Genomic DNA, 22,065 nt, shown 5'->3' on the forward strand with positions numbered 1-22,065 from the left:
CAGAGAGATGGTGTGATCTTTATCCTTTGATTTGTTCAAGGCCAAGTTAGAGAAATCCACAACAGCTGATCTGGTGATAGCAGCGTTCTTGCTTTGAGCAGGAGCTTGGTCAAGGTGATCACCAGATGTTCATTCCATCTAGAATCCCTGTAGCTTTGGGACTGTATGGTTCTGCTTCACTTGAAATCATTTTCATATTAATGTAATATATCAGGATCCTCTGGGATCTTTAAAAAATATTGGTCATATTTCAATTCCACAAAAAGTCCAAGTGAAAATAATGGAAAAGTGTTGCAAATTAATATGCTGTACCAAGAAATTAAAGATATTAGAATTTATCCAAAACATTGTTACTGGGGCCTTGTGATGTGGATTTGTGAGCTACTCCTAACACACTCATAATTAATCTGAGAATAATTTGCATGATGGGATCAAATATTAAGAGGTATCAAAGCAGGAGATGGAATGAAAACTCCAAAATAATTGTCACTCAGCGGACATATATGCAGCCATCATGTATGCTCAGACAACTTTTGGAGCAAGTAAGTAGTTATGTCCTTACAGCTATGAATGCATGGCTGTATACTTATATATACTTATATACTTATATATGTCTTCAGAGTTTCTGGGGTCCAGCATTAAAGCTTCCTCAAAATTTGATTTCAACTAAAACAAAAATAAAAAGTCAGCAAAACTCCTGACATTTTGTCTCAATAGCAAAATAAATAAATAAATAAATAAATAAATCAGATAGAAATATAAATTAATCAAATTATAACCATTTGCAACTCCTTTATTTGTTTCTACCTTCTTCACAAGGAAGCCTGAACACTGGCGTATGTGCTAGATGCAAACAAACTGATTTCTGAAATAAACTCACTAAATGTCACAGAGCAACCAACTGTAAGGGTGATTTTCTAAATGGAACTCCTGAGTAGACAGAATGAAGGCAGGTCCACAGATTAAATTTACTGTTATGTATATTTATCTCATGAGAGACTCTGTTAACCAAAAAGAGTCTCTTAAAGCATTGGTGTGAATAGCAAAAGAAGCACTGCTGAGTCTTCCTTAGCCATATGGGCTTATGAAGCAACCATGGAATATTTCCCCAAACCATAATCATTTGGTAAATATTAAGATGTATGCATTATTCCCATGCTAGATGTTGACTTTTAGAACTACAGAGTAGGTAAAGTACTTTACTTCCATTTCTCATATTGCATAACTTAAATATCTTAGAGGTTTACTAAAATGTTTTCAGAGAGGATCTTAGAGAATTAGATGCTTAATGTCCTTTGTATTTAGGGAGAATAACGTAACAGAACTCTTAAATATACCATTATATAGTTCTAATACACATTAAAGCAGGTATGTAAAATATACATTAAAGCAGGTATGTAATCTCATTGCCAGTGTTAGAATGAGGTCTGAAACCCTTTGCTAAAGCCATCAAAGCCATCATTTAGTGCTAGTCTTAGGTAACCTCTCTCTCTCTCTCTCTTTTTTTTTTTTTTTTTTTTTTTCCTTTGTAAAATCAAGTCAGTACTAATCAACAGCAGAAAATTTGGAAATACATACAACTGGACTTCCCTATCTGCAATGCCTGGAGACATATAGTTAAGTATTGATGCTTAATTATCACTTTCATGTTACATTTTGTCAGAAACGTAGAGTTGTTTATTTAGTACCTCAGCTGAGGAGATTTTGGTGGTTTTAGGACATTTCACTGCCAGTTGTATTAATACCATGTTGTTTGACTTTGGAGATAATCAGACACCATCACAGTTGCACAACATGAACAACACTAGTAGTCAATGTAGACTGCTATATAAATTACCATAGTTAGGGAACAGCGTGAAGCTGTGTCAGGGGAGGTTCAGACTGGATATCAGGAAATGATTCTTTACCAAGAGGACAGTAAGGCACTGGAACCCTGGGTAAGTGGTCATAGCACTAAGCCTGCTGGATTTCATGAATTTCATGGACAATACTCTCAGACTGAGACTCAGGTCTCATTTTTGGATGGTCCCTTGTGGAGCCAGGAGCTGGAGCTGGTGATCCTTGTGGGTTCCTTCCAATTCAGGATATTATATGTTTACATAGTTAAGGACTGTAGTGGGTTTACTTCGGTGGGCAGCTGAGCTCCACAACAGCTGCACTCTTACTCCCCCTGCACAAAGGCAAAGGGGGAGAAAATATAATGAGAAGGACTCAGGGGTTGAAATAAAGACAGGGAGATCATGCAATAATTATTGGAGTGGGCAAAAACACACTTCATGTAGGGAGATTAGAGAAATTTATTGTGTATTGCTAACAAGCTAGAGAAGCGAGAAACAAAGGGAAGAAACCAAAACCACCTTCCCCCCATCCACCTTCTTCTACCTCCTCCCCCTGAGTGGCACAGGGGAACAGGGAATGGGGAATGGGGGCTGCGGTCAGTCCCTAACACTTAATCTCTGCCACTCCTTAATGGTCACACTCTGCCCCTGCTCCATGTGGGACACCCTCCCACGGGATGCCATCCTTCCTGAACTGATCTGTGGGAGCTGCCCCCAGGCAGCAGCTCTTCGAGAACTGCTCCCACATGGCTCCATATCACGGGGTCCATCCCCCAGGAGCAAACTGCTCCAGCACGGGTCCCCCACAGGCGGCAGTGCCCCCCAGACTTCCTGCTCCTGCGTGGGCTCCTCTCCACGGGCTGCATCTCCGACCCACGGCCTGCTCCTGCAGGGGCTCTCCATGGACCGCAGCCTCCTCCAGGCCACATCCACCTGCTCCACTGGGGGCTCCTCCATGAGGAGGCTGTAGTGTGGAGATCTGCTCCATGTGGGACCCATGGGCTGCAGGGGTACAGCCTGCTCCACCAGGGACCTCTCCACAGGCCACTGGGGAACTTTTTCTGTGTGCCTGGAGCACCTCTCGCCCTCGTTCTGCACTGACCTTGAGGTCTGCACGGCTGCTTCTCACTCCTCTCTCTGTCGCAGCTGCTGTTCCCCAACAGATTTTTTTCCCCTTTCTTAAATACACTCTCACAGAGGTGCAAACAACATAACTTATTATTGGATTGGCTCTGGCCAGCAGTGGGGCCCTTATCTAATATGGGGCAGCTTCTAGATTCTTCTTGCAGAAGCTACCGTAATGGCCCCCCACTACCAAAACCTTGCCATGTAAACACACTACAAGGATAGACCAGAAGAGAGAGTCAGAAAAAGAACTCAGGTATTTTCTACTTTCTGTTTTCTACTACAGTTTGCTTTTTTTTTTTTTTTTTTTTTTTTTTTTTTAAATAAAATAAACTGTATTCAAAACATCATGTTCAACATATTTTGGCCATAATTATGACATTGCCATATCTGAGTTTTTGTACCACTAGTGACTGCTTACATGAAATATTGCAAACAAATCCTTGGAATAGGAAAAACACTTAAGATTTAGAAGGAGAAGTGTGACATGAACTGGTGCAGCAAAATAGCTGTACAGTAGATGTGATATTCTCATCAAGTGTATTCAGTACTGCTTTATATAACTGACTGGTTTAATGCTATGCTTTGTTACAGACCATTGTTTCAAGGGACTGGATATATTGTGTTTAGCCTTTAAGCAAATGCATTGAATTCTGAATCTAAATCCCTATTCATTTAGGTACAATCCTAAGCAGTCACTACAAAAAAGTATTTTGAGATTCATTGAAAAACAATAAAACAAAACAGCTTTTCAGAAGGAGCAGACAGAAAAATAGGGAAGGAGCCATGATGTGCCTGTAGATAGAATAAACATTGATGTGTATATATGCATGTGTGCAGTTATACACAGACAAATATATATGTACAAAGTAACATTATTGTAAAAAAATATATATATATTTAGAATTCTTCTCTCTCTGCCATTTGACATTTCATTACTGACAAGGAAAGGTACTGCTTTTAAAAGATGTTCAATTAATGAATCTGCTTTTTACAGTGCAGACCGACATGCATGGGGGATATTTTGCTTTAATGCTGTCAGTATGAAAGATGGAAATAAAAAAACCTTTTAAATAATGTTAGAATATTGTAAGTAGCCTGGTAAATAATATAATGAGTATTAAGTGTCCAGTTTAATTACTGAGAATAAATAATAATTGAGTGGCAGTGTGAGCTGTTTACAAAGTCACACAGCTTCAAAATCTAGCTATTGAAAAGGTTTCACTCCAGGCACCTGAAAGACCCTTGATTCTGGTTTTGAATAAAATAAAATTAAAATAATAATTAAAAAAATAATCAAAGGAAACCAGGAAATGCTGGGGGAAACCTATCCTGAAATGACAGAACCTGGCACTTTGTATGAACCTCCAAACTCACAGTCATTAAACTGCTCTTCTACTTTTTATTTTTTATTTAATTTAGAAATGTGCAGACCAGGACTATAAGTTATGTGAATAAATGTATTTTTCAGTGACACAATTGATTGATGAAATGCATTATATAAACATTTGCTTGTTTGTTAAATACATTTAAAAGTCTCCTAACCAGTACATACATGCACAATCTTTAATCAGTTGATCACAACACATTTAACAAGGAGATCTTTGTATTTCATCTTAAAGTTAAAAAAAAATAAAAATATGTTTTGTGACATTTTTTGCTAGTCTCAGGGAAAATGAGGAACTCTCCCTTCACATCGTGAATAGACGAGAATGGACTATATAAATAATTTCTGAGGACAGTAAGCACTTGATCCAAAGCCTACTGAACTCAGTGGGAGATTTTCCATCATTTTCAGGAAGCCTTGGATGATACTAAAAATATTTTTTTCCTATTTTTTTCAATGTAGAAGCTACAACCTTAATTAACAACAAAGAAAGAATGTTGCATTTCCTGTAATCCTTTCCAAAGAAATATCTGATTATTTCTTGGTGAAAAATACACATTTTTATATATTATTTCACTATATTAAAATTCTGGACACAAAGTTCCAAAAATTTGTATTAATTAATTACAATTAAGAAAAGCAACAATAACATGCACCTCTAAGTTAGTTCGGTGTTAAATAGCTCTGAACATGACTATTGCAATCTATTTGCAGTATCTGGGTACAAAATCAGTAATTTGTGCTACTCTCTCTCTATCTTTTTTTTTTTTTTTTTTTTGTTCATCAGGACATCATAATACTTACTATTTTGTTTTTTCTTTATTTAGAATACTGACATTCTGGAGCATAGTTCTTTCCCCAGGTCACTTCCTCTACTTTGACCAGGTCAGTACAAGGGAGGGGTCACTATGTAATACCTTTGGCTCACATCAAGGCAGATATGAAAGTCTGTTTTGCTGCAGTCCCTTGGCTTTGCCATAGCAATGTCCATGCTATGGGAGCTTCTGGGTCTGCAGATGGGTGTCCAGTGGCTGCTAACAAAATCTGAAAAAGGAGCACAGCTCATACCACTTCACCTAACCTGTCTAAATCCCATTGTTTTATTTAAGCTAATTATTTAGGATATCTCTGTAGTCAGCGGAGAGGCATAAGCAGCTCAGCTCATCCTTGGACATCCTAAGCGATATAGGAAATACTTGCCTATTTTCTGAAAAAAAAAAAAAAAATGACTGAGAATGACACACCCTCCATTTTCAGTCAGGATTCCTACCCAATCTTTGGAACAGAGCTAAGCTATTTGAGTCCATGTATTCTGTCTTCATTTTCCCCCAGCTCAACAACATCCCCCCTAGCTATAGGGACTACTCTACAATGGCAATGAGGAATCTGTTATGCTCCTAAGACCCTATTAAATGTGTATGGGAAGTGGGATCCAGAATAGGAGTTATTCAGAGCAGACAGTAAAACTATTTTACCAGGACAGAGCTTCCTACAAACTGACATTAAAAATGAGAAACATAAATTGAGCTTGAAACATTAAAAACAAGAGAGTATTTTTAAGACCTCTCTAAGGTTTAAGTTACTTTTTCAGAGCTGGTTGAAGGAGTCTTCTCCTTCGAGGACAGACATGAAATCTAGGGGGAAAAGTCCCACCCTGAAGAAAGGAAGTCCTTTACATCCTATAAAATCTGTTTCAGAGTGCTTTAATACAGAACAATGTTCTGGGAAGCAATAGACCTAATTTGACATTTCTGCTGTGATACTGATGTATATTCCAAGTACATGGAAAAATTACTGTAAACCACACATAAACAGTGCAGAGAGCAGAAGGACTCAGGGCATGTCTCTTCTTTTTCTTTTAGTCCAACAAAATGTGAATTAATCTCTTCAGTCTGCATCCCTGCACCATGGGTATGCAATTAAATAAAAGATGTTGCAGGTGTGGGAAAAAAAAAAAAAAAAAGAAAAAAAAAAAAGACCACTACTTCCTCTTGACCTTAGGAAAAATCCACAAGCAGCTCTAGCTTTTATAGAAAAGCTGATGTTTTGCCCAGGCAGCATGTTTCAGAATATCTACCTACCATGGCATGCCAGATGTCCTTCCTCTGGGAGACCTGGCTGGAAACACATTTACTTTCAAGTAGGCATTGAGCTGCTCAGTAGCAATCTAAGCTGGGGTGCTTGTGCAGAAGCCCAGAAGCAGAACCACTGCAGAGTGGTTCTATGGGTTTTACAGGGTAAACAAACAAACAGCTAGCATGTCTTTTTTTTTATTTTTATTTTTATTTTTACTTTTATTTTTATTTTTATTTTTATTATTTTTTATTATTATTATTTATTTTTTGGCATCTCCAGAGGTAGAAGGCATCTGCGGGGTAGTTTTAGCGTAGCAGTTATGCATGTTGGTACCTGACTTCCATCCACATTAACCTTTTGGATTTGGTTCTCAAATTCTGGTTTAATTTTAAATGTGAACTGAAAATTAAAATCATTGAAGTCATACGTCACGCTTGAATTCAACAGAGCCTGAACACTTTTTGTATCAACAAATAATTCATCTGAAAATGAACTAGACAAGTATTTAGTGGGAAGCAAATAAATAAGTCTAGCATGTTAACATAATAATAAAGGGATACAGTTAAGGTTTCTTTCTGTTGAACCCTGTCAGCTGTTAACACAATGTAATTCATTTAAATAAGACAAAGATAAATTGCATCTTCTTATAGGCAATGTATAATGCTGCCCTGCTTCTAATGCAACAGCATAAGTGAACACATTTCAAAAACAAATTTACATAAACTGAAGATAAATATACTAGCAAAGTGAATAATATACCATACAGGAAAAGAAATGGAACCATGTATAGTGCTGTTTGTGTGACACACTGTGGTGGAAATAAACAAGAATTGATGAGCTGAAGATATCAATTTCAAGAATTATGGATAAAGTTAGTCTGAAGCCTAAAAGCAAACTATAAATATATAGTTTTTATAGTATTTATAAATATATAAAATTTATATAGTATAATGTTTTTATTTTTTTTTAATTTAATTTTATTATTATTTTTTTTTTCCCAGTGTTCAGAGTTAGTCTTCCTAATGATTCATTAAGTGTGGGTGATTTACAGCTCTCCCATGAAATTATAACTATACCTTTTTTCTCCTTATACTTTTACAAGCATATTATATTAAATATTTATATATATTGGTAAAACGAATTTTAAGCATAAAAAATAGTAACAAAATTCTGTTAGCCCTACAGCAGCTATGTTTGGAGTTATAACTAATTTACATTACAAGATGGCATATTTTAAGGCCTGATGTGAGGTCTGCAATATGGAAAGTGAGCAGAATTAACCTGGTTCCTGCCCTTTCCTTTATCCTTACATAAGAGAGAAGGAAAAGCCCCAGTTTTTCACACACCAGTTGAAATATGAAGTTCCAATACTTCTAAAGAAGGTATACAGCTATGTAGAAAACATACAGAACAATGTGTGTACTTCTAAACTGCTGTGTCTAATTCATATCCTCTCAAACTACAGTCTAGACATTTTTCTTGAAATGGCATTACCCTTTTTGTACAGGAAAAAAATTGTATGTGATTTATCATCAAGCTGCTTATGAGTATTTTCTTGAAAGAACGTTTACCTGTAGTCGTTAAGTCTGCAAAACTTTAATTTCAACATTATTGCCCTGTGTCACAGGGGAAAATATAATTTCCTTACAGGTGGAAATAATAATAATTTAAATGTCTAAAGCATTTAATCTCTTCTGCTTTATGTTTTAAAATGTAACATTTGGTATAGCAGAAACTATTCCATTCCCTTTAAAAGTCAGTTTGAATGACAGGCTCTTTTAAATACAGTAATGTATTTGATGCAGTTCATGATGATGTTACTAAATAATGGTTTAGTAATAAAATTATTGAGACATCAGGTTAGAGCACCCAATGCTAACAAACTTGTTCACTGTTGCTAGTGGCTATAAATCGGTGTTCACCCTAGTGCTTTTCCAACTACTTTTCCTTTTTTCCAACAACTTTTCCTTTTTTTATTTCATGCTAACTCTCTGCTTTGCTATGGCTGCTAAATGCTGTACTTTGGTGTTTATTGGTACAGGCATTTAAGAAATAACAGCAGTTTTATCTCAACACAGTTAAGGTAGTTTTGTTTCCACTTGTGGTGCTTCCAGTTCCTCCCAGATGGCATCTCAGGATGTGTTTCCTCTCAGATATAAGGATTTGAAATCTGATGTACAGGTTGACAGTGAGAATGGCGAGACATTGTTATAAAGATATGACTGCTGAGTACCCCTCTTGAGATGATTACAGTGGGTTCAGCACAGGCACAGCATTCACATCTCAATTAACTAGCACTAGCAGCAGTAAGAAAGAATGACCTTTTTGTAAAGACAAATAGGTCAGTTTAAATATCCAGAGCTACTTCAGAACTTAATGAGAACCACTTTCATGGGGTCCCAGTAGGTAAGGAAGATGACAGCTTGTATGGTACCATTTCTGTAACAACAGTGCTACACACTCCCTCAGATCTCATGTTGTCTCCTTCTCCCATTACCCTTCTCAGCATGAAGCTTTTTAACACGAAAGATGTAGGACTGACTCTGAGTCTAAGCTTTTTAACATGAAAGATGTAGGACTGACTCTGAGTCTAAGAACAACAACCTCTCTTATGCCTAAGAATGTTTGTAAAGAATCTTGCACCAGAGTGTTTCTTTAACAGGGAACAAATCAGCTTAAACCATCTCTATGCAGCAAACTGCCAGTCAGCCAACACACATGGCCTTGACAGAGGAAGTCTGATACAGAATGTGCCTAGGAAGGAAGCTTTCAGATCTAACTCTAAGTATAACCCTAACCCTAACTTCCCTCCTTTACAAAGCTGAGGGAGAAGTTGTGCTTTGGAGAAGTACGTTAGAAGTGGTCCTTGTGTTAAGGAAAAATACACCAATGAGAGGGTCTGCAGGCAGTGGATGGGATCATGGGTCAGGCAGATACAGCAGGAATATCTAGGGTCAGGTAAATCTCTGCTAAACAGTGTGGAAAAAGGTTACCTCTGAGGCATGTGCAAAACTTTTTGAATTTCATATCAGCAGGGCTTTTGCTTTTTGTGAAAGCTTTTTGCTTTCACAGCTCAGTGTATGTGGAGCAAAACAACTATTACAAATACAACTCCTTTCCTCAGTCTTTTCCTGAGATTCATAGAATCATAGAATGGTTTGGGTTGGAAGGGACCTTAAAGATCATCCAGTTCCAACCCAGGCTTGTAGATACCAGCTGACATCATATAACTGTTATCTCAGCATCACTCAGGACTTTGCTGTTTTGTGGGGTGCTACTGGTTTTATAAGAAGGCAAAAAGAAAAGGAACAGTCCTAATTTCTGTCTCTTCTCCACTCCTCATAGAAAGAAGCTGTGCCAAGCAGTGCTGCCAAATGCGGGACAGCTGGCTGTTCTTTTTGCTATTTATAGCAAGGTCATTTGTATGACCAGACAGTGGGAAAGTGGACTGTACATGACAACACAGAGAACACAACTCCTGATAGTACTTTATATGTCCAGCTTTGACACCACTTGAGTCCGTACACTTCACGAAAATGCACTTCACCAATGCGCTTTAGAACTGAAGGTCTGACTTCAAAACTGACATGTGACCATAATATAGTCAAGCTAAAAACCTATTCATTAGGACCACCTTTTCCTCCCCCAGTTTTCTCACTCATTGCCCACGGGTAAAATACTTTCCTGTGACTTCTGGTGATTGCATCACTGCTATAACTCACAAAGTCAAAAGGCAAAGAGATGAACTGTCAGGTATAATAAATTTCACTCTTCTGAACTTCTAATATGTTACTCCTATCAAATATGAAGAAAAACTACCTATCGTCACTATGCTGTAATGCTAATCCCTTTGCCTGAGGTTCAGCATTGCATCTGCCCTTTACTCAGTGATTCTGCACAGCGGTGTCAGCTGGGACTTCAATTGACTTTTAAGCCATTTACCATTCACCAGCAGATCTCAGTATCAAAAGGAGTGTCAAAATGGCTCTATAACACATTGTCTTTTACTGTTTCCCAACAATATTCTGCCATTGGGAGTGAGTAAAAGGCAGCTTTACAGAGGTGTTTATGTTTTTAAGCCTTGTGCATGTGAGATGCAGAATACTCTTCAGTGTCAGTAAAGGAATACTATCTAAGGATTACCTTAATCAAGGAACTATTCAGGAGAGTGGATGTGCCAGTCTGGATATTTTGCATAGCAGTCAGTCTCCAAAGGAGTTTTTATTTAAAGCACTATTTACCGGTTAGTGTAACTGTAGTTTGTCCAAGCTACAGATCAGGCACATCTGACTTTTCTATTTTTCTGCACTACCTGTAATGAATGTACCCAGTCTCTCTCACTACTTTCTCATTTTTCTCAGGACAAGCAATGCCAAGTGTACTTATGGACTTGCTACTATTCCAAGCTAAATGGGAGAAGCTATGAGGACTGTATTTAAAAGTAGGTAGGAAGGGACGGATTTTCAGAAGAATTTAGATGTTAATAATATGCTTTAAGAAGCTGTCCCCTGGTATTCAAATGTGTTTCCCCTGATCCTTCTCTTCTCTAGGCTGAACATTCCAGAAGCTTCTCTCTATATGAGAGGTGCTCCTGCCCTCTGATAATCCTTGTCACCTTCCACTAGGATAGTTCTGACAGGTCCACGTCCTTGTACTGAGGGCCTCAGAGCTAAATGCAGTACTCTAGGAAGGGTCTCACAGGAGCAGAGTAGAGGGGGAAAATCATCTCCCTCAACCTTCTGGTCACACTTCTGATACAGCCCATGGTTGGCATTCTGTCATGCAAGTATACATTGCTGGCTTATGTCAAGTTCTCATCAACCAACATCCCCAGGTCCTTCTCCTCAGAGCTTCTCTCAATCCATTCTCCATCCAGCCGGTATTTGTGCTAGGGATTGCCTCAGCCCAGATGCTTGAACCTCCCTTGCTCTTGAACCTCAGGAGGATTGCACAGGGCCACCTCTCAAGCCTGTCCAGGTCCCTCTGGATGGCATCCCTTCTGCATAGCAACATACTGAGCACACCACACAGCTTGGTGTCACTGGCAAATTGCTGAGGGTGCACTTGATCCCACTGTCCACGTCTCTGACAAAGATATTAAACAGCGCCAGTCCCAACACTGACACAGAGACAGAACCCGCTTTTCAGTAGTTTCTGTTTCCCTCCCTCTCCCAGCCACCCCCACCTCTTCATTTATTTATTTATTTATTTATTTATTTATTTATTTATTTATTTATTTAGATTTGGATTTTTTTCCCTGTGGGCTTAACACATTTATTACCATACAGATACAAATTTTGATTTTTTTGGGAGATCATCTTACTATTTGCAATCCAGTGCAAAGGAATTGATTTGTTTTTCATCAATATGTCAGCTGTAAAATGCACACACTGTGTGAAAACAGCTCCCAAGTCTACTTAATTTATAATTTACATTCCCTGCAATTTTTACAGATGAAGGAAAAAAGCATATTAATAAATGGTTTTTAAAGTATGTTTCCATTTTTATTTGCTGTTCTACTTGTGATTATTTCTTTCATAATTTTCTCATTTGTCTCCTACTGTTTTTCTACTCCGTATTTTAAATCGCCAGTGCCTACAATGTGTAGTGGTAATACTAATGCTGTTAGGGGTGACCAAGTTTAGTGTATATATTTAATCCAAACAATATTTTATATTGGTCAGATTAGTTTTTCATAGTATTCAAATGAAAAATCATTGCTGCTTTCAAAAACAGAAAAACAGCTCATTCAGCCATGTTTTCAGAAGCATTCTGTTTGTAACACCTGTATGTCACACCCATATTTCTTTATTTTAGAGCTTTTTATTTGATTGCCCATAGTGATTGCTACATGCTCCTTATTTTTCCCTTCTCTTTTAAAACTCAGTGTCTAAAACTGAATCCTGTCCTCAACATGAGGACAACATCTTTCTCACATTGACAACATCAACATCTTTCTTACATTGTTTCAGAGAGAAACTCCTTGCTTTTTTTGTAAACTGTACTGGACAGCTAATAGCCACTCAATAGATCATCAGTCATTTCTATAAAACAACTGTTTGACCAGTTAACTTCCATTTTGTGGTTAAAATTCCTTATTTATGAGAACCATGTTAAGGTTATCTTTTTATAATTTCAATTTACAGCTGCAATAATTTATGGCTGAAAATTTAACATAGGTGCAGTGAATCTGATACATTTAATATACTTACTCTTTTAATTTGTTTAATCACATCCACCAGCATATTTTTTAAGATTTCAATGAAAATGTAGAAGATGGACTCAGTGGTATTCAGGGATCTTGGTTCCCACTTGCTGAGATTGAGTAGATAAGTAAACCTTCATCTTCTCACCTGTACTCCTTGGTTTTCAACCAATAAAAAAGGAAGCCTGGGGGGATTGAAGAGTGTTAGGAGACTTATGCAACACACAGTGCAACCTGCAAGCAGCAGAGAACTTCAAATTGTACCTTGTAATTTTAGAATTAAATTAGGGGATCAGAAACAGTCATAAGTAAGGCCATTATTTCCCAAAATAAGAAGGAGGTGTCAAGGATAGTTTCCTATGTTCTGAATTTATTGTCTAGATTAATGTCCAAGTTATTTCACCTATGACATGCTTCCCTTTTAGTATTAATCATATCTGGAGTGGTTTCAGATTAGTTGAGAGGAGGATGAGATCAGTCAGGTGTTAAGAAAAAGAACAGGAAAAATCCTGAAGGCAGAGGCTGCCTAGATAGTTTTGAAAAAGAAAGATTTCTGAAAGGTTAAGTTCGCGTAATGACATTGCTGACTGTCAGTACCAACTATAGGCTTTGCCTCCCTCCACTTTCAGTGATTTAAGGAAGCCCTAGAGCTCTAAGATGCACCAGTATATGGCTCTGCTGAGTTCAAATCATGTGTCTCTTCTGGTAGACCTCATCATAAAGTCACAGTAGTGTGTTAGTGCAATTGCTCAGGAGGGACAGTTAATCTCACCACTTTAACTACTGAAGAGGCACTAATGGGAAATTGATAAGAAGCTTAATGTTATTAAACACCTGTGAGAAACAATTTGAGGCAGAAGAGAGTTCTGCATCACTGAGGCCATAATCCCGTATCCACACTTCCTGATACTTTTAAGGTAAAATCCAAAACAATTATGGGTCGTATTTTAAAAATTGTCGTATTCTTTATTTTACCTTGTAGTAATCTCAGAGAATTACATAACAAACAGGTAATCATGAAATAACCATTAAAGTTAATAGTCAAATGGACAAATGTCACTTGACAACTGTATTTTGTACATTCAAATTTCACTTTGTTGCAGAAATGAATCAGAAACTTTATGAAAAGTATCTGATGACTACAACATCAGAAGGAAAATGAGGCTTCTGACTGGATGCAACCTGAGTTGCTGGTTTATTGTGCAGCCTTAGGTAAATCATTTCAGGTGTGAAGGCTAGTTTCAGGAAAAGACACAAAGGGTTGAAGGCAGACAGACAGCATCAGAGAGCCCTTTTGTACTCTGAATGACAATGGCATGAGCTAGGTCATGGCTAGGAGCCACAAGATCATGTGTTAAAATAGAATTATGCCCGTGCTAATATGACCATCTAATAGACAGAGGTTATTAATATCAGCATGGCTAAGTGCTGCAATCTCCCAGTGAGATCTGGATCAAAGCTAGCTTGAAGCATAGACAGAGCTGTCAAGTATGTATTGAGTCATATTTAACCTCCAGTTTTGAGTACCTACAACATTTAATGGGTCTGTCTTCTGTGTCATTTCCTAGTAACTCCTTAATAACCATATATCATTAACAATTTACATGAAGGAAGATAAGTAGCATCACATAATTTGCAATTTTCTAAGAGAAAAAGCAGTTTAAATATTTTAAGTATTCGAATTTTCAAAATATAGCCCTGTTTTTTCATATATTATCCCCATGCTTATGCAATGCTACAATAAGAATCAGCAAGCATTTCCAACTTAGATGTTCTTGGAAATAAAGGAGAGCAGAGTGCAGACAAATTTTGTCTCTGAGGTTTCTCATGCTTTAGGGACTCCTTTAGTTGTTCAGACCACTGACTTTTAAGCATTTATTATTGCAAAATTCCTTTTTTTCCTAATATGTTGCACTGCTAGCAAGGAAAGTATATGCTAATAATTGAGGTGTTTCCTGTGTTTTGCTCAGCAGGATGCAGAACAGTCAAAACATAAGAAAACTATAAGTTGATGGAACTAGAAAGTAAATGTTCAGTGAAGAAATATAATCATTTATAATTATATTTATAATTATTAAATATAACAATTATTAGTTTTAATAATAGATATGGTTTAGTAAATCAGGCATTTTATCAGAAGTATTAGTTGCTATTTACCAAATGAATTACAGATTTAATGCATTTGTGTATTGTAAAGCTGAAATCTTTTAGCAGTTAAAATGTTGTTATTTACCAACAGAAAGCTTCATGTTGGAAGAAAGGCATTGTCCTCCCATTACCAACACATTCCTTCATGCCTTTTTTTCTGAAAATGTTGTGTTGAAGGCAATGGGTGGGCAGTAGGGAGGGAAGCTCTTGTTTCCCTTGTGCACTCTGGCAACAAGGTGATGCTGCATTTGTGTTTGCAACCAAAGAATATGTTGACCCGAGAGAGCAACAGTTCTGCAGTGTAAAGAGGGGAAATCAGAGAAACACCAGTGCAAGCTGTGACAGTCGTACTCCAAGAAGCAGAATGTATGTTTTAGAAGTTACTTGCTTTCTTTGTTTACTAACAAAATCTATTTTCAAAATCCTTGGGGTGGGAGCAGCTGACTTCAAAGAAAAGATGGTGCTTGCTTCCAGCCAGTTTGGACCCAGTTTGGACCCATACTTCTGTTGTGTGAACTAGTTTGAGCCAACTAAACTCAGATTCTGAACTTTAGCATTAAAAATACAGGAAAAATTAAAACGCGGATTTATTCATAAATGCAAAAATAGAAATAGTTATATTAGTCTGGGGATACAAAGTAAATGACAAAGCTTTGTTAAAAATAATTTTAGTAGGTAAGATCTCCAAATCTATCTAATTTCATGAGTTAATCTTCATTCATTTCCATAACCATTGAGGACTTTTCCATGAGGTCTTTACAAACACACAAACAAAAAAAAGTGATCAGACTTCTTTGCAGAAAAAAAAAATAATCTCAAAGTTTGTAGCTGATGCATTATCAAACAGGAAACATTACATTTGGGATAGTTCTGAAGAATTTATACAGAAAGTGCAGTTTTCTGTTTCCCAGGCTGTTGATCTGTTAAGTTTAAAAGTTACTTTTAAAGATACAGAAAAAAATATATATTTCAAGGCTATTTCAAGAAGTCAGGCTGACAAGCAAGATGGTCAATATGTCAACTTAGAACAGTTACACCATTAGAGATTTCTAGGCTGAAATCAAATTTCTGAGGCAATAATAATAATAATAATAATAATAATAATAATAATAAAACTTGAAATATATCACATTTCTAAAAAATTCTTTTGGAACAGAAATTCTAAACTTCAATTAGAAGAACTCAGGGTGACATATCATTGTTATATTTCTTAGGAAATGCATGTAAGATGGGCAACTTAGGATATGACAATGTAAGAGCAGACATTGCTAGTGTTACAGTTCCATGGTGGGTATTTCTCCCAGAATTGGGGGGTATGGAAGTCCTGGGAATTTGGATCTGTATGGACCCACAGTGCTTCATTTTCCAGTGTTAAACAATTCATGCAGGATTTTAATTTATTTCATTTTATTTATTATTATTATTATTATTATTTTCATTACAGAGTGAAGCTCTTTGTGCAAATATTCTTGGTTCTACAGAGTACTTTGTTCTGATGTATCTTTTCCAATTCTGCTCAGACATTTCTACTAGAACTTTATTGGTAAATGACTTACAGCTTGGCACTCAAGCTATTCAAAACAGTAAAGGAAGTTACTTGGGGGAGAAATTTCTTCAGGCTTTGGCTTAACTTTTTTTTCAGCCTTAAGTGTATGGAAAATAAGTGGAAAACATACTTTGACTACTTTATAATCCTAGCAGTGAAAACATCCTTAAATGTTAGTTGTTTTAGAGACCACAGATATTCTGAACTTTCTTGTTGCTGATCACAGGCAAGAAGGTTTTTTTTTTTTTTTTTTTTTTTTTTTTAATGGGTGCAGAGTTGTGCTTTGGACAACAAAGGGAGTTGTGCTTTGCTCTAACGGGGGGTCTGATCTAAATTATTGGGAATGTGTCAATGCACATTGCTTTTACTCTGCAAAAAAGAGAAAAAATGAAATAAATTGTTCTATCAAGATCTTTTTCCTCATAAATTCTGATTCTCAAGAGAACTATTGATTTTCTGTAGCCTCTGCTCCCATTCCAAACACAGGAAAAAAAATATGTTATAAAATTAGCAATGTTTGCTAAAAGCTGCACGGGTTCTGAATTTTTCTATCACATCTTTTTTTTCTTATCACAGCTTTTCTTTCCCCTCTGATACGTTCTTGTTGAACAGAAAGTTTTGTAGTGAAACAAAAAGCCAATGGGCAGCATTTTTTTTTTTTTTTTTTTTTTTTTTTTTTAAGATTCCTAATATCTTAAGGGGAAAAGGACACGTTGTGGACTGTGTAAAGTAAGTATTATAATTACATTTTATGGACTATTCTGATGATATGCTGTACGGAGTCTGGCAGTAAAAACACAAACACCGTGAATCCAGTTGAGATAGCAAGCTTTTAAAGCAGGTAAGGTTGGGCTGTCAGTCTTATCTCCACTTTCCTCGTATTCATGACTTATGAGATAGTTTCTTTTGTAAACCTAGAAGTGAGTGAAATATTAATAACATCTTTCAGTTTGTGAATTTGAAGAATATGATTTTGGCCTTCATGGAAGTGTTCACACTCAACTTTAACAAGTTTTGCACAGGAAGATATGGCTAATTCATTTCCAATGTGTCCTGGTGTTCTTGTGGCTTGTGTGTACCTCTTTGCAAACTCATGTACAGATAACTCTGATATCAGACAAACATTAAATCAAATTCTTCTTGTGGTGGTTTTACCTTGCTAGGCAGCTGAACAACCACTTTCTCACTCCCTCTGCTCAGAAGAGGAGAAGAAGAAAGAAAAAAATAACTCACAGGTTGAGAATAAGGATAATTTAATTATGAAGGTAAAATTGTTATTAAGGGAAAATTAAATAATTTAACTAAAAAGAAAAGGAAGAGGGGAAAAACAAACAAACAAACAAAAAACCCACAAACAAAGGCTGTGTGGAAGCACAGAGAGAGGAAATAAATTACTCTCTACTTCTCATTCATGCATGATACTTGACCACGTCACTCATAAAGGGCCTCAATGCGTATAGCCATTGTTCAGGTGGACAGACATTTTCATAATGAGAGCCCACTGCTCTCGTTTCTCTTTTTCACCTTTTATTTCTGAGTGTGACATCATATGATATGGAATATCACTTTGGTTGGTTTAGGTCAGCTGCCCTGGTGATGTCCCCTCCCCATCACTTGCCCACACCCATCCTGCTGCTCTTGGTGGGTTGGAGGGAGTCCTGATGCTGTGCCAGTATTACTCAGCAGTAGACAAGATGCTGGTGTGATACCAGTGCTGTTCTAGCTACAAGTGCAGAGCACTTTTATGTATGGGCTGCTTCAGGAAATTTATGTCCATACCAGCCATACCCAGTACAATTCTCTCAAAGACAAAAAAAAAATATATAATAATTACTTTGGTCTTTTAATTTATGCTTGGTCTAAATCCATTTGCATCGGCACAACCATGATGCTACACGGGAAGTTGCTTCAGTAACATGTTTGCTGGAGGCATATGTATTAAGCCTATATTCTGAAAAAATGGAAAAGTTTTATGTCAAGTTAACAAATACAGTGTCAATATGAAGAGTTAGAAACAAATTAAGTATTTAATTTCTGATTCTATTTCTCTACAGCCAATAATATGGGAGGAAGAATAACCTATTTTTGGGGAGGCCTTGTGTGCGTTTTTGTCAGCTAAAATCAGAAATTGGTGTGAGCACGAGGAAGGGTAGTGACAAGTTTCAGTGATTAAGGAAAAGGAAAAGATGGCCTTTAAAAAAGAACAGTGATGGAATCAGACATTAAAGAGGCAACAAGACTCTGACATTCAAATCTGAATTTTCATTAGCTATCATTTTCATTTCCAATTCTTAACTTTGTGTTTTTGAAGGACATTAGAGAGTTTCATTGGTCCACCTGACTGGGAGATGATCACTATCATGCAATCTCTGTTCCACTTTGTCTTTTCAGTTAATTTTGTACAACAAACAAACAAACAAACAAAAAGTGTGCATGTACATGTACTCCAATTTTTTTCATATTTTTTTCAGTGGCATTTTTTAGTTTTCACCCCTTGCTTCTCTCAGTGAAAAGTCATGTGGCTTAGAAGTATTCATCATACAGAGGAACACTTGAAAATATCTCTTAAAAGTAAAGAATATTTGTGAAAAGCTTACATTACCAAAAAGAGAAGGAATCTTTCCACATCAGGGAATCAGTCCTATTAAAACCAAACCAAACAGAAGCAAATGAAACCACACCACAACCAAAACAAAACAAATAAAACAAAACAAAACAAACAAAAACAAACAAAAAACAACAACAAAACAAAACAAACAAACAAACCATGACAAATCACTCAGCTCTTGTCAGAAGGACTTTGGCAGAATTTTGGAATTTTGATTTCCGTTCCCTGTCAGTTTTTGTGAGTTTACAAGACTTGGAATTTTGACTTGTTATTTTTCTTATTTACTGTTACTTCTGATGATTCCAAATCTAGTTGTTGTTGTTGTTGTTATTATTATTATTATTTGCCATATACGTTCCTCCATCTGTCAAAACCTAAATGTACAGTCTAGCATGACAAAGACCGGAGGAAAAGCAGATCTAAAAAACAATCATATCATAAGCTTAAACATAAGCTCTACTATGAATGTATATTTTTCTTTAACTTCTGAATTGTGTTTCTTCTGAGATTTTCATTAATAAGAATTTGGAAATGCTGACAAGGAGGGAGTAGGTTTAGGAATAAAATGATGTGCACTTGAGGATGAGCATACGGATTTTATCAGTAGCTTTGTTGTTACTTGAGTAGTCTTCACAGAGCTTTCTAAAGGACTGCAATGATGCAGATGCCAAAATTATGTCTGCTGAAATTGAATTTTTCATTTGCTATCTGTAGAAATGCAATTAAATAGAACAATATAAAGAAAATCCTATTCTTTACAAATGCTTTCATTCTGTTTTGTATTTTCTCCTTCATTCCATAAAATCCTTTACTTTTCTGATCAATGCAGGGTCAAATAAAGACAATCACCAAGAACAACTCTGAAATGTGCCTTTGGCATCATGGAAACTTAAATGCTGTAGACTGTTCTGGTTGCCTGAAATACTGCATTCCAAAGTCAAAACATAAAAGTAGAATAGCAATGACATGCAAATTAGAAAAATCAGTAGCAGTTATGCTTATATGGTACTAAAGATAAACAAACTGTCTTGTTTGTATTCTACAGCAATAGATTTAACTGAAAACATTTTTTTCTTCCCCCCTCTAAATAAAACATTTCCTAACAACACAAGTAGCTAACTTGCAGTGGAAAGTCAGATGAATCTCTGTGTTGGCTCAGATTTGGGAAGCACATAGCAAACTAAAAGCAGGAGTTACTGCGGACTAGAAATGTATCTTACTGCAGGTGGCTCTCTGATATTGAGTATGTGAATATGCGATGTAAGGAATTTTGAGAAAAACAAAATATAATAATTAAAATGACAAAATATCACTATTTAGTTTTTGTATAACTGAATTTACCATTATATGATTAAAATCTAACAAAGTTGGAACCTATTTTGACCCGAGTCATTAACTTTTGATACATTTATTGAATTATGTATTTAAGGAAATACTGTATTTTCAAGCAAATTTTTCAGTACGTCTGAATTATTACCAGAGCTTGGTTAAAATTTCAAATGCTCAAAGCTTTATTGCTTTGTGGCATGGACTAGGGAATCAGTATATTGCTCATGGCACCAGAAACAACGGTGGTCTTAAATAACAGCAATTTTGTTTTGTATTGGTATCTACACTTTTTTGTGAAAAAGTTTAGCAATAAATAAATAAATAAATAAGTCAGAAATAAAGGAATGACCATCCCTGAAGGGCTGGCACATTGTGGAAAAAGTATGGCTTCAATGCCAGAGTCCTAGTGAACTAAATGTTATGAAAAGAAATAAGAACAGAGTAAGGACAGAGAGGGGCATATTTGAAAAGAAATAATGGCAACTCAAGGGTGCAGATTAAATCAGCTTTGAAAAGAACACAATTGTAATGTTTGTAATATTACTTTGGAGAAGAAAGAAGTCTTTTCAAGGTGGTAGAAAGTTTGAGTTGAGTTTTGTTTATCCCAAGACCAGCTCTTCTAATTTGTGCACTTACATTATTACATCTTTGCTTTTCCCTCATGAGGCCTCACTTGGAGTGCTGCATCCAGATCTGGGGCCCCCAGCACCAGAAAGATGTGCACCTGTTGGAGTAGGTCCAGAAGAGGACCATAAAGATTATCAGAGGACTGGAGCAGCTCTCCTGTGAAGAAAGACTGCAATATCTGGGGATGTTCAACCTGGAGATGAAAAGGTTCTGGGGAGATTGCATCTTACTAAGAGCCTTTTACTACCTAAAGGGCTCTTATAAAAAAGATGGGAGTGACTTTTTATGTGAGCAGACAAAAAGGGGGAACAATTTTAAAGTAAAAGATGGTAGATTTAGATTAGTTGTTAGGAGAAAATTCGTTACTCTGAGGGTGGTGAGGCACTGGAACAGGTTGCCCAGAGAAGTTGTGGATGCCCCATTCCTGGAAGTGTTCACGGCCAGGCTGGATGGGGCTTTGAGCAACTTGATCTAGTGGGTGGCATCCTTGACCGTGTAGGGGAAGTAGGTGATCTTTAAGTTCCCTTCCAACACAAGCCATTCTATGATTCTATCATTCTATGATAAAATGTTACATTCATTCTAAAGGCATCGGAATTATACATGTAAAACTGCCTAAAAAAAAAAAAAAAAAAAAAAAAAGAACTACTGGAAAAATAAAATAATTATACATATAGAAATAATAAATCAAACATCCTTGATTACACAATTCCCTAGTGCCTTTTTCACATGCTGCAGGCTCTTTGTATTCTTCAGAAACCAGGGATCTTAGAAGGCTGGTTACATAATTACGCTTTTAATTATGACTTTATTAGTTTAAATAAATATTGATATTTTCATATGTCCATGGTTGTATTTCAGTTGCTTGTTAACTCACAGAATGCTAGATTTTGGATCTATACTAGAATTTTGCACTCACTAAAGCTAAGTAGTGGCAGCAAATGAGTGTGACTTCTGTACTGCTGCAGATTTCCTAAAATAAGCAATTAAAAAGAATTACCCAGAAGAATCAGGGGATGGCTCATGTGCTCAGCAGAGTAAAGGGTGAGATCTTCATTAATTCCAGTCATGAAGGCAAAAGCCTTAGCTGGTGACTGCAAAATATGATTTTGTAAGTTATTAATTACGTTGTATTGTATAATGAAAATTAGCTATGCGAATAGTCTCAGAGTCTTC

The sequence above is a fragment of the Aythya ferina genome (genome assembly GCF_964211825.1).
Source record: "Aythya ferina genome assembly, chromosome: 1".
NCBI lineage: Eukaryota > Metazoa > Chordata > Aves > Anseriformes > Anatidae > Aythya > Aythya ferina.